At 40.6% G+C, this 16,555-nt stretch overlaps 1 protein-coding gene across 1 annotated transcript in view; it reads right to left on the bottom strand.

The window, feature by feature from the left end:
- The window catches only part of Nup98-96 (nuclear pore complex protein Nup98-96), a 474,154-nt gene extending 472,182 nt beyond the window's left edge, over nt 1-1,972 (bottom strand). The window contains exon 1 of the mRNA XM_067143470.2: nt 1,848-1,972. The gene's annotated coding sequence lies outside the window, so the exon portion shown is untranslated. The remainder of the gene's footprint in view (nt 1-1,847) is intronic.
- Nucleotides 1,973-16,555: the final 14,583 nt, after the last annotated feature.

The following is a 16,555-nucleotide window of genomic DNA, read 5'->3' on the forward strand; positions in this document are numbered from 1 at the left end:
AGATTTTTCACTTGATATGTGTAAAAGCAATTATTATGTTCCATTTGTGACAAATTTTAGAGTGATATTTTAGGGATACGAATGCGCATCATACCCCCATTTTTACATGCTTTTTCACCTGCAAAGTGTCAACAGAAGAACAACCAAAAAAATACTCCACTCAAATAAAAAAGTAAAAGTCCAGGATCTGCCAGTACAGGCTCTGCAGCCGTGGGCCATGCGTCAGTATGCTTATTTGGTTGTTTAACACAACGCATTACAAGTACCAGTATAATATAGTGCAAGCCTAGCAAATAAAGGGGCCACTAGATTGGGTAAAACTTGAATGACTGGTTCGTAAAAAAGAGACTTACAGAACAGCTCACAGAACTTCAGAAGATCGTTACAATTACTAATTACAACAAATTATCTTAAAACCATGGCTACTGACAAGAACTGACTGAATATGAGATGCATCCAGCTAGTGACGAGACCATTGGGCTGGATTGATTAGTTCTGGCAAGTGACAAGAACGCTGGGCTGGATTGATTAGGTCCATCTAGTGACAAGATCATTCGTCTGGACTGGTTAGGTCTGGCTAGTGACCAGATCATTGGGCTGTGAGCGTTAGCAACCAGGTTATAGATGCGAATCAGCCCACAGGCTTCAAGCATCACCTGAACAGTATTCACTAGTGACAAGACCATTGTCATCCACCGAAAACCAGACTGTCACAAGGTTAGGTTAGGCTTTGCTAGTGCAACAGCATTCTGACTGACTGACTGACTGTTGTCACTAAAACTACTGTTGGTGACGAAGATTGAATGCAGTAAACATAAAAATTAAATAAATTATTGGTCTATCATGATTCCGTCCAGCAGACACATCAAAAACAGGCAAACCAGCGCCACACGTAATTTACAGCAATCCGCAAAACATTATATTAATTTATTGTATTCACTGTTGTTTAAAGAAGAGAAATATGCTCACTGAATTTCCATTGTTTTCTTAACCAAGAAACATTCATGCCTTTGCTGGCGAAATGTAATGTTAACAGTCATGGCATCTAGTAAACGCTAGAAGAAATGTGTTAACTTTCATTGAGCTATCTTAGTCTTACATTTTACAAAATGAAAGTGTCTGGAGTATGACTGATGGTAGTATTGCCATTCCACATGCAGCCAGTCCCTTATAAATGGTGTGAAAATGTTGCTCATAGGGTCGGCTGTGCGTGCATTTCAGTTGGCTTGGTAAAGCGAGTAAAACAACGGGAAAATACACCACTACGCCTTTCCTTCGTACGCCTCTTCGGTGATACCTACGCTATCTATTACAGCTGAAGGTAGAGCTGTTAAGGTTCAAACCAATCACCGGGCTCAGTACTCAACATACAAACATGTCTACTTGTATGGACTCTTGTCCTTCCACCACCATTTCCAAACGATGTAATATAGCATAATCAAACACGTCAACGAAAGAACAAGATATATGGCGACAAATGCACACTCGGAGCAAATTAGCAACTGCCAGATGAACCAGAACAGAGTAAATCTCCTACTTCCAATTTCAACGACATGACTTTTCATTCCAGCATGAAACTGAACAAAAATAACTACAAAAATTGAGTGCTTGAAACTCGATATAATTCACTTAAAATTAGAATATCCAACAAAGGGAACATTTTAAAAATAACAAATGGAAAAAAATGACTAATTTAACGCCAGAAATTTCAAAAATGACGTCCATAAACAAAGAAACAAGGTTAGTAACCGTTTCAAATACATGCCTCTCAACACAGAATAACGTAATAAACTGAACCAAATCAAGGTGTTAATACACTATCTATCGAACGGCGAGAAAAAACTTACAGATTATTAAAATACTGTAAAAAAAACAAGTCAAATATCACCGCCGAACATAAACACTAAACTTCCACTGTAGTCATCCTAGTAAACATTGACAGAAAACATGTTAACAGCAACATGTCTCCCACCGCCGTCAAACTCCAAAGAAGCTTTACAAACAGTGCTACCTTGATCGTAAAACTATGACTGATAATCACTATAATATAATTCTCCGACAATTCACCACTTCAGTATTAAAGTTTAATGTAATTTTACTTCCTCCTTCAGGCGAAAGATAGAAATATGTACTTCTGTGCAAACTATGCACCAAATAACGTTGTAAGAGTCGCAAATAACTCTTCAAACGAATAACAAGCTACATCCTTTTTATACGCAGAAACCAGAACAACACATCCCACAACTTGTTTCGCAAGGATTACAATATTGCACAACTTATCGTGATGTTTACATAAGGAAGGCATCCCATGACGTCATGGGATTCACTTGCAAAACAAGGGGTAATTACAACAGATGTAGCAATACGTCCCATCCGTCCAAACCATACACAAAATAACGTTGTAAAGGGCAACAGAGAAACTCAACAGACGAAATAAAATGCAATCTATTTTACACGCTGGAACGAGAATAGCACATCTCAAAAGCACGGTTTTCCGAAAGAATTACAACATTACAGAACATATCGTAATGTTTACGTAAGTATCTCATGACGTCATGGGATTTTACGTGAAAAACACCAACACAAATGTTCAAAAAAGGTCAGCAATATCAGATCAATTTAGACAGTGTGGGAACGGATATAGTGATCCAGAAAAAGTTCCAGAAATCTTCAGTAGGCTATCTATTTTCAAGAAGCAGTTCCGAGTATAACAGAAAATTGTCAAACAACAATCATAAACATAAATTTTAATGGAGTATATAGGAATGTATTTTCCATGCATCTTACACCAGACTTGGCCAAAATATAGAGAAGATAATAAAACAAATAGTACGGTTCAGATGGTTATGAAGATTACCTTGTTAAATGCTGTTACCAGTAGATAATAAAGACTAGATACGCAAGATGGGCAGGGTGTATGTTTAGGTGCGGTATTTACATAGGCTTAACGATAGCTTTTGATATGGTTTAAGACAACTTAACTTTGAAAATTTAGATGCCTGAATCTGAGGAGATCAGTTCAAATAAATGCATACCGGTATGATACAAAAGAGATCATTGAGATATAATTTACTAATATGAGCAAACACGAAAATTTAGTATTTATTAATGAGCATGACAGGCTTCCAGCCCAGATACATGTTCACAAAGCAATAATCCTATTTAGAATAATAATAATAATAATAATAATAATAATAATAATAATAATAATAATAATAATAATAATAATAATAATAATAATAAACAAAAATCTAACCTACAAAACAATTAATCTAGCCCTACCTGACCTTGCATTCACCACATGACCGTCACAACAGGTAATTCTGCAAAGCAAACCGCTGACATTACGTTATAACATATTCAGCTCAAGTCCTTGCATACACAGTTGCTTACTTCGCAATCCTTGTTCTTTAACCCACTTACCCTAGATTTAACGTACATCAAATGACAACAATCGCGTCCTGTCTTGCGATCTCGCAATCGGTAAGGCCTCTACATTTGGCACATACCATATCATTTACTTACTCAATTACTTAGCAATCTGAATGCCCATCACTGTCACTCGGTCGTACTTCACCTCCAGGATCGAATTCTACATTCATCACTATGTACACATCACCAGCACTTCACTTACTGCTGAAATTACCTAATAAACCCAAACCACTGGATACTGCTAAACAAGACCCCCATAAATATTATAAACACCCGTCCCCATTCCAAACACATACCCTCTTATTCCCTCCAAACTATACTCACCACCATCGCCCTTTGAATCTCCTTCTTCCATTTTCTCACACATGCATTTTTAACCGCACATAAACACCTGTTCAGTTCCCCTCCGTCTTCCCATTCCTTAATAATCCACCTTATAATACTCCGCTCGTCCCCTATTCCTAACATTTTCCGATGTTTGGCACTCAATAGACTATTTATAATCTTACTTGTTTCTTCACAATTACCTAATAAGTGAAAATCGATATTCTCTGAGCCACAAAGTATGCATACCGACTTATCCCTACCTATTAACCATCCCTTATATTTATGAATTCCCATTAGCCACCACACCAAACCTCTCCTGTTTAACCTCTCATCGTATCTAATATTTATCCCCGTTACTTCTTCTACTTTATCAAAACTTCTCACTCTACTTTCAGCCAATAATTTCTGACTATACATATCTTTAATCCTCCTTTACAGCACCTTCATCCCTATAGCTTCTGTCTTCGTCCACACCTCTTCCCACATGTACCCCAAACCTATCGTCTTCAAATATCCCTTAGGCCCGGTTGTATAAAGACATCTGACTGGAGGTCAATTAAGAACTTAGTTCTGAAAATGAACGGAGGTTACGACTTCATCGCGTTGTATAAAACTGAACTCGGTTTACACATGTGTAGTTCAAATGTAATCGGAGTTCAAAAAAGTGGACGTGGCAACACCGCAAAACAAATGAAATACGAAACAGCTCGGCCATTTGGATAATACATAAATGGCGGGATTGACCTGGCCGTGACTGTAAACAAATGAAATACGAAACTGCCGTGACTGTCGAAGCAGGAGAAGAAGAAGAAATATTGAAATCTCGCGAAGTAAACATGGAAGGAAATTCAAAGGAGCGTTCTGCGAATTTCACACCGAAATAAAAGGACGATCTGGTGGATATTGTACTATCGAGCTACAAACATATAATAGAAAATAAAAGAACCGATATGGTGACATCAAAGTTGAACGAGAAAGCTGTTGACTTGTCAATTTAAAGAAATCTCCAACAACCAATTGAAAACTTCTTGTAGCATAAAACATACACATGCGTGACAGGGGATAATTTCTTTGAGTAGGTTTTTGTAGTATGTCCCTTAACTTCAGTTCCAGTCGTTCCTCAACATCTTTCGAGAAACGGAATCTCATTTTGAACATTTGATCGCTCATTTCAATCATCGGATTCCGTCTGTACCGAAAGACGCGAGGAGCTCATTGTAAAATCAACTCTTCTTCATCAGACGAAAAGTCGGAATAATCTGACATCCCTGCTAGTTGCTTTGTTTTGTAAACTTGAAACATAATTTAAAATAATTCATTATTGAAGCAGTATCATAAAACTAAGTAACAACAACGTGTTGGTATGGCAGTAGGCTATTGTTTATATGATATTCACATAACCTCACTTCTGAAAAAATCTAGCGATCTTTAACAATATAATTTAATTACTAGCATTCAAGATATTTATAACTCATCTCGATATTATTAAGACGCGGTATTCGTACGCAGATACGATACAAGGAAACACTTCTCAAGTCTTCAGGACTAGTTCAATGTTTAATATGAACGATAATGATCTAGGTTCAAGGAGATTAACCGACGAATATTCGCCAGTCAAATCTGAACTTAGATCGAGACGAGATGATCTTAGATTAGCGTTTATACAACGGAAAATCGAAGTTCAACTTGACTGGCAGCCATTTTTCCTCGTTAAACTCAGATCAAATGTTTTATACAACCGGGCCTTAATGTTTTCTAGCCAGCATCCCTTATACATGCTCTTCCGTTGTTGTTCATACGCGGCTTGTAATACCCTCCCCCTTCCTGTCTTTTTAAAATCATTCAATATCTAACCATTCCTTTCACACACTCAGTTTCCAAATCCTCCCCACACATTAATTCCGCCCCTACATTAGCTGTGCCCAGCGCAAGCCCCATCACCATCTTACCGAAATTACTAATAATTCGTCTTAATTCAATTATTTTCTCATCCAACCCCCATACTTCCGCGCCATACAATGCGCTACCGAAAATCACCGATGTTAACACAAACCTCAAGGTTTTATAACTGATTACCCGGATATTTAGCTAGCAAGTATTTGACTGAAGATAGGGCTGCCAAACCTCTGCTTTTCGCCCTACTAATCTGATCGTTCCAAGTTCCTTCACTGTTAATAATGACTCCTAAATATTCCAACTTCCTTACTTGTTCCACCCTTTCTCCCTGCAGGACCCATTTCCCGTCCTCTCCTCTTCCTCTGTTTACCTGGGCTACAAGCATTTTAGATTTATTCCCATTAATTCTCAAGTCACATTTCTTCGCGAACACCGACACAGCGTTTAGAGCCTTCTGCATCCCCTCTGAAGTTAGAGTCATCAATATCATATCATCAGCAAAAATCAATCCCGGTACCTCCAACCCATTAATTACCGGCACGGCAAAGTTGCTAGCCCCATGCCCATCCAAGATATCGTTAATAAATAAAATAAACAATATTGACGATAATTTGCACCCTTGCTTTAAACCCACCTTAGACTCTAAAAGTCTGCTCAATCTATCGTCTCCCAATTTTACACAAAACCTGACCACCCTATATATTCCCTCCACTGCCCTCATCATCTTTTCCGAAACCCCCCAACCTACCCAATTTCTCCAATAGAGCCTCACTATTCACCTTATCAAACGCTTATTTTCAAAGTCGATTGCTGCCACATACACCTTACTTCTAGACAGGCTCCTATACTTCCCTAATACTGTATTTACTATCATTATATTATCCACTGTTCTTTTCTTTTTCCTAAATCCCGCTTGGTAAACTCTCAATATTTCATTTCTTTCGGCCCATTCACTTAACCTGTTCGCCAACACCCCCGTGTAAATTTTACACAAGGAGTCTAATGAAGATATTCCTCTATAATTGTTCAAACTGTTCTTACTACCCTTTCCCTTATATATTGGACATACAATTCCTATTTCCCATTCCTTCGGATACTTCCACCCATCATAGATCTTACTGAATAGTTTAACTATGCCCTCTATCATTGTCACATTTTCCCTAATTTCTTTCCAAAACTTATTATTGATCCCATTACTTCCCCCCACCGAATTCTTCTTAATACTCTCAAGGTTTCTTCCCTTGTAATGTCCTTGTCCAGTTCATAATTTTGCGACTCTTCTATTCCTCCAAATTAATTCTTCCCCGTCTCTCTCCACCATTCTTCCCCCCCTTTTCCCCGAGTAATTCGCCAAAATACCTCAACCACTGAACTTCCTCAATGTTCGTTCTCTCTATACTCCTTCCACCCTTAATTATTCTATTAATTCTTTCCCAAACGTTTTCAGTGCTGTTAGTCTTACAATATTTATGGGTTCAGTTTGCTCCTCTAACCATTTTTTTACCTCACAAATTTTCTTTTTATACTCCTTTCTCAATTTACAGAAAACCTCCCATTCCGCACTCCCACCTTTCTTTATATACACTCCTACCGCACCCAGCACCCTCCTCGGCATTCCTTCACACTCTCTATTAAACAATTCTCCACCCTCTTTCTTTTTCCTCCTCCTTCTACATTCTACCTTCTCTGCTAACATCTTTATTGGATGTAGCAGCAATTCCAAGACTTTATCAATATTATTCTCCTCTAACGCACCTTCCCAAGCATATTTCAAAAATTGTAAGTCCTCTTTTGCTACCCTATCCCAATCCCGTCCCACCTTCTCTGACCATTTGTACTTGTTATACCACTCCCTACTTTATCCCTCGTCTCAACTTCCTTCCTTATATGCTTCTCTCCCCCCCCCCTTTTAAACATAACTCACACTGGCAAATTGTGGGATTTCATCCAGTCTCCTACTTCCATCCTTACAATATCCTCCAACACTCCTTCCGAGCTTAAAACCATATCTATCACACTATCTCTCTTCTCGGTAACATAGGTCAATTTCCTCGTACTGTCACCCTCCATCCATTCATTCAGAATATACAAATATCCCGCAGCGCACATCTCAAGAAGCTTCTCCCCTTAACTGTTTGTAATTTTATCCTCACTACGTCTACATTTCAATATACACCTTCCATCTTCCCTCCTATATACTGGGCTCTGTGGCCCTATTCTCGCGTTCCAATTTCCGAATAACAACATATCCTCTTCTCCTGCAAACTTCTCTCTTATCATACTAATATCCACCAATAGCTCTTCAAAAACATACTTATTTGCATATGCTGAGCTACTGGGATAGCAATATACGAACGCTAGATTTATTCCCTTCACCCTTCCCTCTACCCATCCCATATTCAATATCAACCATATGGTTTCTTTCATATCAGTCTCTATATCCTCCACCAGTTCACTAATTTCTTCCCTCCTGGGGCGCGTCCCTTAGTCCTCTCTTTTCTTCTATATTTATATTTAATCAGAAACACCTCCCATGAGATCTCCCTCCCTGTTTCCAGCCACGTCTCCAAGAGTGCCACAACATCGAAACTTTCTATTACTTCCAGCACTTTCTTATTTACTAATTTGCTTATTAGTCCCTCAATATTCACACATCCCATTTTCCAATATATTTATAACATTCACTCCCTTCCTTCTAAATTTCCACCCCTAATCTTACTCTTTGTAGTTCTCGCCCCCTCAACCCCTATCTCCATTCCTCCTTTCTTTGCCAACCTATTCCGTTCCACGCCCTCCGTATCCTCCAGCGCTTTACATACTTTACCCCACAGGTCTTTTAAACCCCTACTTCTTCGTCTGCTCAAAGCAGCTTTACCTTCCTGTCGATCACTCTTCTCATGTCCTTTCTTGCTCACAAATCCACTGCACTTTGCTCTCGCCGTTTCTTGCTGCTCACCCTCACTCACCCCTTCACTGCTCTGATCTGTATCCACACTGCACTGTCCATTCTCACCTGCGTTGATCTCCTCCCCTTCCTCAGCTCCACCCCTCTTTGTTACTTCTTCCCTCCTTCCATCTTGCCCTCCCTCGGAACTAACGCGTTCGTCCATCTCCTTCAGCTTCGCCACTGAGTGCTCCCTAACCCACCAACCTCTGACCTCTTATTCAGGCCTTTAGACCTGTTGTCTCGCTCTCCACCGGTGTCTGTTCAGAATCTTCATAATTTCACTTCCTTCCTTTCCCATATCTCTTTTCACCCCTACTTTCTGGCCCTGTAAATTGTTACCGTTTCTTATCACAATTTCTACCATTAGGGTTGAGAAAAATTGCACCCTAATTTACCTCCGTCCTTTAGCTTTTCCCACTCTCACCACATCGTCTATGTCCACTTCACTGAAGTTTATCTTCATCCTATACCGTATAACCTCTACCACCTTGGATATCAGATCAATCTTGCCTTCCCTTTCACCTTCTTCCACACCATATAAATATGGCTTTCTTCATTCTCTTCTGCCTGAACTCCTCCGCTTCTCTCTTCATCATCATCACCTCCTCTTCTAGATAGTTCACTTCCCTCTTAATAACTATATTTCCTTCTCATTGTTGCACACTTTCCTGTTCGATTCCTCAGCCTTCGTCTCTAGCCATTTCTTCATGTTAACTATCCTATCTCCTTTCTCTGCTCTGCCATCATGTCCTTTATTTACTGTACCTTATCCCATTGACAATTGTCCTGTATTACTTCGCTCACTACCACCTTAAGTGCTGCCAAGTCCTCCATGCTGAGTTTTCCGCTGGTATTTGGGCCTGTATTTAATTCCACCCCCACTCCCCCAATAACTAGCAGCACACCCATCACTGTCGCTACCAGCACCGCTTCACCCATTTTTTCTCCTTCTTTTCTTAACACTCGTCCATTCTTTGTCTCCTTCCTCTGCTTCACCTGCCATTTCCCCATCGCGGCCCGGTACTGCTCAATACCGACCATGTTCCCGGCACGCACTGCACCACGCGACTTCACTCCTCGGTTGCTCAATCTAGACTGTGCAAACACGAAAATAATAACTTGATTTCCAGTGCCAAAAACACTAATCATTGTCTTCCACGGGGGTCAGTTTCAGGTCCAATTATAGATATTTTACAAGGAGTGGAATTAATTTTGCCTTCATATTTACTTTTGTAGTTGATGAAAGTGCAGAGGTTAGAATTAAAGACAGGCAATGTAATGAGTAATACCCTTAGGCTTAAAGATAACAAACTAATCTTAATGAAGCAAAAAACTTCATGGATTTCACCATACGATTAATCAAAATATAGAATGGTGTCAAATACAATTCGGGGAGAGAATACTTGTGTAGGCTACTCATCGTCAACAAAGTTCATTTGCTTGTGGATATATGAAAAAGATTCAGTTTTAAGTTTTAGTTTTAAAACTAGTTTCAATCTTGAGGAATTTTGCATACATTCATCTTATTCTAGCTTGTGGTATTATTTATTGGCGAAATACACGAAGTAGAGTAGTCATATTTAAGTTATAATGCATAATACTGAAATTAGAAGAATGGCTGGTGTTAGCAAAAGGGCATGCTGAAAAGAAGAAAGAAATCAAACTTCCATATTGCCATTGCCTTGCCCTTATATCTTCCAACTACTTGTGAAATAGAACTAATAAATTCCACCATAAGCTCAGATGTAAGTAAGTTTAATACTACAAAACAGGGACAGTCTGTACATAAAACGACACAGAACGAAGTTTTATTCATAAATTTGTTATTTAATACATTTCCAAACTACACTGACTGAGCAAATGTCATGGGATAGCGGAGCACTGATGCGCAGGTGTGTTGTCTGCGCACCACACGCCCCTGTGCCAGCGGCACTTGTTTAGGAGACCTTGTGAGCAGTGGCTGTGCATGTGACAGGTGTAACATTGAACGTCATCGTGAGCTGACACCGCTCGAACGGGGTATGGCGGTCGGTGCCCGACGGATGGGAAGTGCGATTTCGGAAGTGGTGCGGGATTCGGCTTCACACGATCAACCGTGTCCAGAGTGTATCGTGAATGGTCGAATGAGAGTGTCACCGTCCACAACAGACGAACTACCGGCCGTCCAGCCACCCTCGATGACCGCGACCGGCGACATCTGAGACGGATTGTCAATAGTGACAGACGGGCAACCGTGCAACAAATCACGGCTCAATTCAACACAGGCCGTTCTAGACACGTCTCCCAGTGGACAATCCGTAGGAACATGGGTTCTATGGGGTATTGGAGCCGGCGCCGCACACGGGTGCCACTTTTAACCCAACGTCATCGGGCACAATGACGCGCATTTGTCGCCAGTCACCAGGGATGGACACTGGAACAATGGCGTAACGTGATATGGTCGGACGAATCACGATTTCAACAGCACCATGCCGATCGGAGGCACCGTGTATGGCGCAGACCACATGAAGCAATGGATCCCGCCTACCTCGAAGATGTAGTCCAGGGCGCTGGTGTCTCTGTTATGGTCTGGGGTGCATTTTTCTCGAATGGAATGACCCCCTAGTTGTTCTGGAAGAGACTTTGAATGGTACACTATATGTTGAGCTGCTCGGAGACCATCTCCACCCAGTTTCGGCCTTCCAGCGCCCAGACGGTTCTACGGTGTTTCAAGATGATAACGCGCCGCCATATCGCTCCCACGTCACCCGGGAATGGTTCCAGGAACATGCAGCGGAGGTCCAACGACAGCCATAGCCACACAGGAGCCCTGATATGAACCCTAGCGAGCATATCTGGGATGTCCTAGAACGCAGGCTCCGTGCCACAGATCCTGCACCCACGAACAGTCCAGCATGGGCGTCCGCCCTGCAAACGATTTGATGTCAGCTGCGTCCAGAGGACTACCAGGGACTTGTTGCCTCATTTCCACGGCGTCTCACTGCAGTTCGCAGGGCCAGAGAAGGCCCCACACGCTATTAGGTGACTATCCCATGACATTTGTTAAATCAGTGTATATTAACTGCATAAAACAACATTCAAAGTATAAGAGACTGTTATTCAACTGTGTTTGTAACCATTGTTGATATTAAATTTATCTTAGAGCAGGCAGACATCCGAAAATTTGTGTAAAGAAATAATGCCATGAAACAAAATGCGTGACGCGAAGTTACCTAGCAAAATTAAATTAAATAAGAAGAAGGTGCGCTCAGTTGAGCATCTTAGTCCTTACTGTAGTCTGTGATCGACTTCGTTCTTTTCGTGCACTTCAGTATGTGGTATGTGTCACAATTTTTGCCGCACAGCACACACACGCAATCTACATCTGGTTTGTGAAATCGCTTGTTAATACACACCTTGTAGTGAAAGCCGTGTACTGAAAGTCTGGCTATCACATGTGTTTGCTTCTCGTTCTCTCTGGTCCAGGACTTCTCCACAATAGAAGCGAGCTGTAGAATTCCAACTGTATTTCTTCTCCCTTCTTATTTCGGTTCCTTATTAGCTCTTGATATGGTCCTGTTGATGGTAGGTGATGTTGAATCCTGATGTCCTCCATGAAGTAAGTTTCTCCCATCATCTCGTATAGAAGACGTGAGGGGACTGTCGTTCCTACTTCCACTGCTCTTTTCAATTTTGGTTAATTCACCTATTTTTAACTCTTCCCAAGTGATGTGTATGCCGTAGGTGATGATCGGGGCTATTGCACTTCTAAATACAGTAGTACCATCGCCGTGCTGATAGACAGATTCCTGATATTATTTATGCAGTAGATTGCCCTAATTGCTGCCGATGTCCTTTCTACTATGTGAAGACTGTATGATGATGCGGTTGTTTGCAGTGTAACCCCTAGGTATTTGAATTTGTTAACTCTCTCTAGTGGAGTGCCTGAAGACACAATTTTGTCAGTCGCTGCTGTTTTTCCACCCTTCCTAAAAGTCAACTGTACAGTTTTCTCTTGGTTTGTGGTGACATCGTTTTCCCTGGCGCAATTCTCCAGCTTGTTAATTGCTTCTTGTACTTCTGTCCTTATAGGAGACCCAATCACCATGTCATCTGCATATAGAATTATAGTTGTATTCGAGTTCTCCTTGATGATTTTCATGATGTCTGCTGTATAGATGTTAAATACTGTATGACTGATAGGGTCCCCCTGCAATACGCCATTCGTTTGAATAATCCGTTTCGATTTTTCCACGTTGTCATTTACACATATGTAGTTATAATTTAAGAGATCTTCTGTTATCCTTGCAATTGGATGGCCCTTTCCAGTCATTCATTTAAGTTTCTCGATAACCTTCTTCACGTTTACCAGGGCGAACGCTTTCCTGTAGTCTACAATTACAACATTATACTTCCCCCGGGGTGTCTGACGGAGTCTTCTATTTGCTTTAATAGATAGGAAATTACTTGTAATGTACTCCTGCCTTTCCTGAATCCAAATTTGCATTCAGGTATTTGATTGTCGATAATTTCCAGCAGTCTTCCATTTAGGACTTTCGTGATCATCTTAAAGGTAGAACTTTCCAATACCACTCCCCTGAATGGGTTCAGGCTTGTAGTAATATCTTTCCCTTTATAGAGAATCTTCATTCTGAAATTACCTTCAGAGTTGAAAATGCCATAGATGTGTATGAATAGACGTGTACACACCATGGATCAGTATGTCATGGTATCTATCAGAACTTCACATCAAATCTTGCAGGGTTGCTAGATAGCATCGTGCCACGTATTTTACTCAAAGACACATTTATGATTGTAATGAACGCAGGTTTTCGTGGCTCATAGTATTAACGTAAATTAATTAATTAATACTGGATTAAAGCCACTATGTTTATTTAATGAAGCCGAGCTTTCAGCCTAATTGCATTGGCCTTCATCAGGGCAGGTTAAATTATGCTTCCGACAGTGAGCAAAGAAATTATTCTTCTTCTCCTTCTTGAATGGTGTGGTTGGACTCATTTGTTAACGTCCAGTCACTAAACCAGATTAATAACGCTTACACATATATTACTCGTAGAGAAGGTTAAAAGTATAGTTGATAGAGAAAAAAAACCATAGGACTCACACAAAACATGATGACCTCATATAAGACAGAGGTCAAGGTGATTTATATCCCGCCAAAAATATGACCAACATTTTGCAAATGAAGAGTGAGGACAAAGAGGCTGTTAAAGGATTATAGTACAATATGTGCATCATCAAGAAACTGATTTATGCTGTTAACAAGAGTAGGAGTTAGAGAGGAAAGTAAACATGAAATACTTGTGGGGAAGGGGATGTCCACGTTAAGAAAAGAGGATATGAAGCGCTGGCGGAGAACATCAAAAGCAGGACATTGTAACAGGAAGTGATTACTGTCGGTATCAGGCAAGCCACAAACACAGGAAGTGGGGGGAGAAAGATGAAAACGATTTTTATATTCTGGAGTAAGAGCATGATTAAAACGTAGACGAATAATAGATGTGATGTGGCGCCGAGAGTACGTGCCATAATAAAACCACGGTTTAGGAGGAATAACAGGTTGTAATAGATGATAAAAATTTCCCTTTTCTCGTGACGATTCATTCCAATCGGATTGCCATTGTCGATAAGATAAAGCCCGCACATCATGCATGAGATCAGAAGGAGGGATCGCTAGAAAAAGAGGGGGAGATTGTTGAGATTCTCGTTTAGCAGCCTGATCAGCAGTCTCGTTCCCCATGATACCAGAGTGACTGGGAACCTAAACCAGAGTTACATATACACCAGAACAAGTAAGGATATATAAGAGATACTTGACGCTATATAAGTACCAATTAGGGGAAGAAAGATGCGAGCATAAGGCGTGCAGAACATTTTGTGCTTCCGTGAAAATCGTAACCTTATCATACGCATGTGACCTGATGGTAATGAGGGCTTGTCGAATAGCAAACAATTAGGCGGTAAAAACAGAAAAGGCAGAAGGGAGGGAAAACTCAGAGAGAGTATACGGTTGAGGGATATAAAAGGCTGCTCCAACACCGTGTACTGATTTTGACCCGTCAGTATAACTACTTACTTCCCTTAAGTAGAGGAAAGTCGAATACGTTTAGTTACGAGAGGGGAAAGAGGAGTAGAATGTGTTAAAGAAGAAAATGATTCAGAAGAAGATATAATTACTTGAGGACAAAAGGTCTGACTATCATAAGGGATAGAGTATAAGGGCAATGTGGGTAAACGGAGGAGCTCAAATTCTCTCGGGATAAGAGAGCAAAAGGCGGTATATAAAGCAGGGACACGATTTACACGGGGCAGTTGAGAAGAATAATAAGAATGTAAAAGTCGTAGCTTGGGGATAAGCTGAGACCGGGTGACAGTAAAATGTTTGAGGATATATTTAGCGGCTATGGTCTGTCGCCGAATCTTTAAAGGCTGTTCACCGGCTTCTATTAATAAGGCGTTGGTTGGTGTAGTTTTAAGTGCTCCTAAACAGACACGTAGTGCGCAGTATTGTATTGTATTTAAACGTGCAAGGGTAGTAGCAGAAGCGGTGTCGATAAAAAGAGCGCAATAATCTAGTAAGGATCGAATAGTTGCTCCGTAAAGGACAATAGCTGTAAGGGGGTCAGCGCCCCAACATTGAGGGTGATCGTACGTAATATAGTAATAAAACGATCAGTTTTACGTTGAAGCGAAACCACATAAGGAGTCCACGATCATTTGTGATCTATTATGACTCAAAGGTAGGGGTGCTGATTGACAAAGGGGATGGTAAGACGATCAAGAAGAAGAGGAGAACAGTTAGGTGCGCGAGTATGGGTAAAAAGCATTGCAGCACATTTGTAAGGCGAGAGTGAGGAACCATGTTCATGTAACCCGAGAGCAACCTCATGAAGGACACACTCCACTTTCTCCTACACACATCGACACTATCATGTGGTACGTATAGAACATAGTCGTCGGCGTAAGCTAAAACTCGGGCGTTTTTTGTAATTATACGTTCTAAATCTCGCATATAAAGTGCAAAGAGGATACCGCTTAGTATATCACTCTGTGGGACTCCATGCGAAACGTGTCTTCCTGGAAACGTTGAGTAGGGGGATTTGAGAATAATAGTACGAGAAATATATAGGCATTCTAATAGATAAATAAAAGCAGAGGGAAACCAAGGGAGTCAATGCAAGACCATAATAGGTGTAAAGGAACGGAATCATAAGCTCCTTGAATATCAGGAAAAACGGTAATAGTGCTATGTTTACGATGTCTAGCTAGTAAGAGATCAGTTAACAGAATATTGAGCGGATCTGGCGTGCTACGTCCTTTAAAAGAGGCATAATGATATTTAGGAAGGATTTGATGTTTCTCCATAACCCAGAGAAGACGCTGTAGTAGATTTTTTGAAAAGTTTCCTAACGCAGGAATTTAAAACAATGCCACGATAACTTAAAGGAGAAAAGGGATCTTTCCCAGCTTTAAGAATTGGCACTAAATGAAAGTTGTTCCACTGTGTCGGCACCTGTAAGGTGAGAAGGATATTATTAAAAAGAGAAAGTAAAACAAGATGACCGGAATTGGGTAAAAGTCGGAACATAGTGTAAGTTATACTGTTAGGACAAGGAGACGAACTACGAACTGCTTGTAAAACGGACTGTAATTCGGACAGTTGGATGGGTTGAAGTAAAACAGAAAATTGGGGAGATATGGAACGGGAGGAAGAAAAGGGATGCGGAATTGTGAAGTCAGGTGTTAAAGTATATAGAAAAGAAAGAAGGACATTAGGCAGAATAATCGAATGGGAGGGGTGCACAGAAGTAACACGGGTGAGTGCGGGAATGGCGTTCCAAAGGGATGTTGCAGATTCGCGGTGATTAAGAGAGGAGATGAAGGCTTTCCAAGGCTCGCGTCTTTTTGCATTAAATATGCGTTTGATCCATGCATTCTGGCGTTTCAATGTTA

The sequence above is a fragment of the Anabrus simplex genome, chromosome 3, assembly GCF_040414725.1.
Source record: "Anabrus simplex isolate iqAnaSimp1 chromosome 3, ASM4041472v1, whole genome shotgun sequence".
Lineage (NCBI taxonomy): Eukaryota > Metazoa > Arthropoda > Insecta > Orthoptera > Tettigoniidae > Anabrus > Anabrus simplex.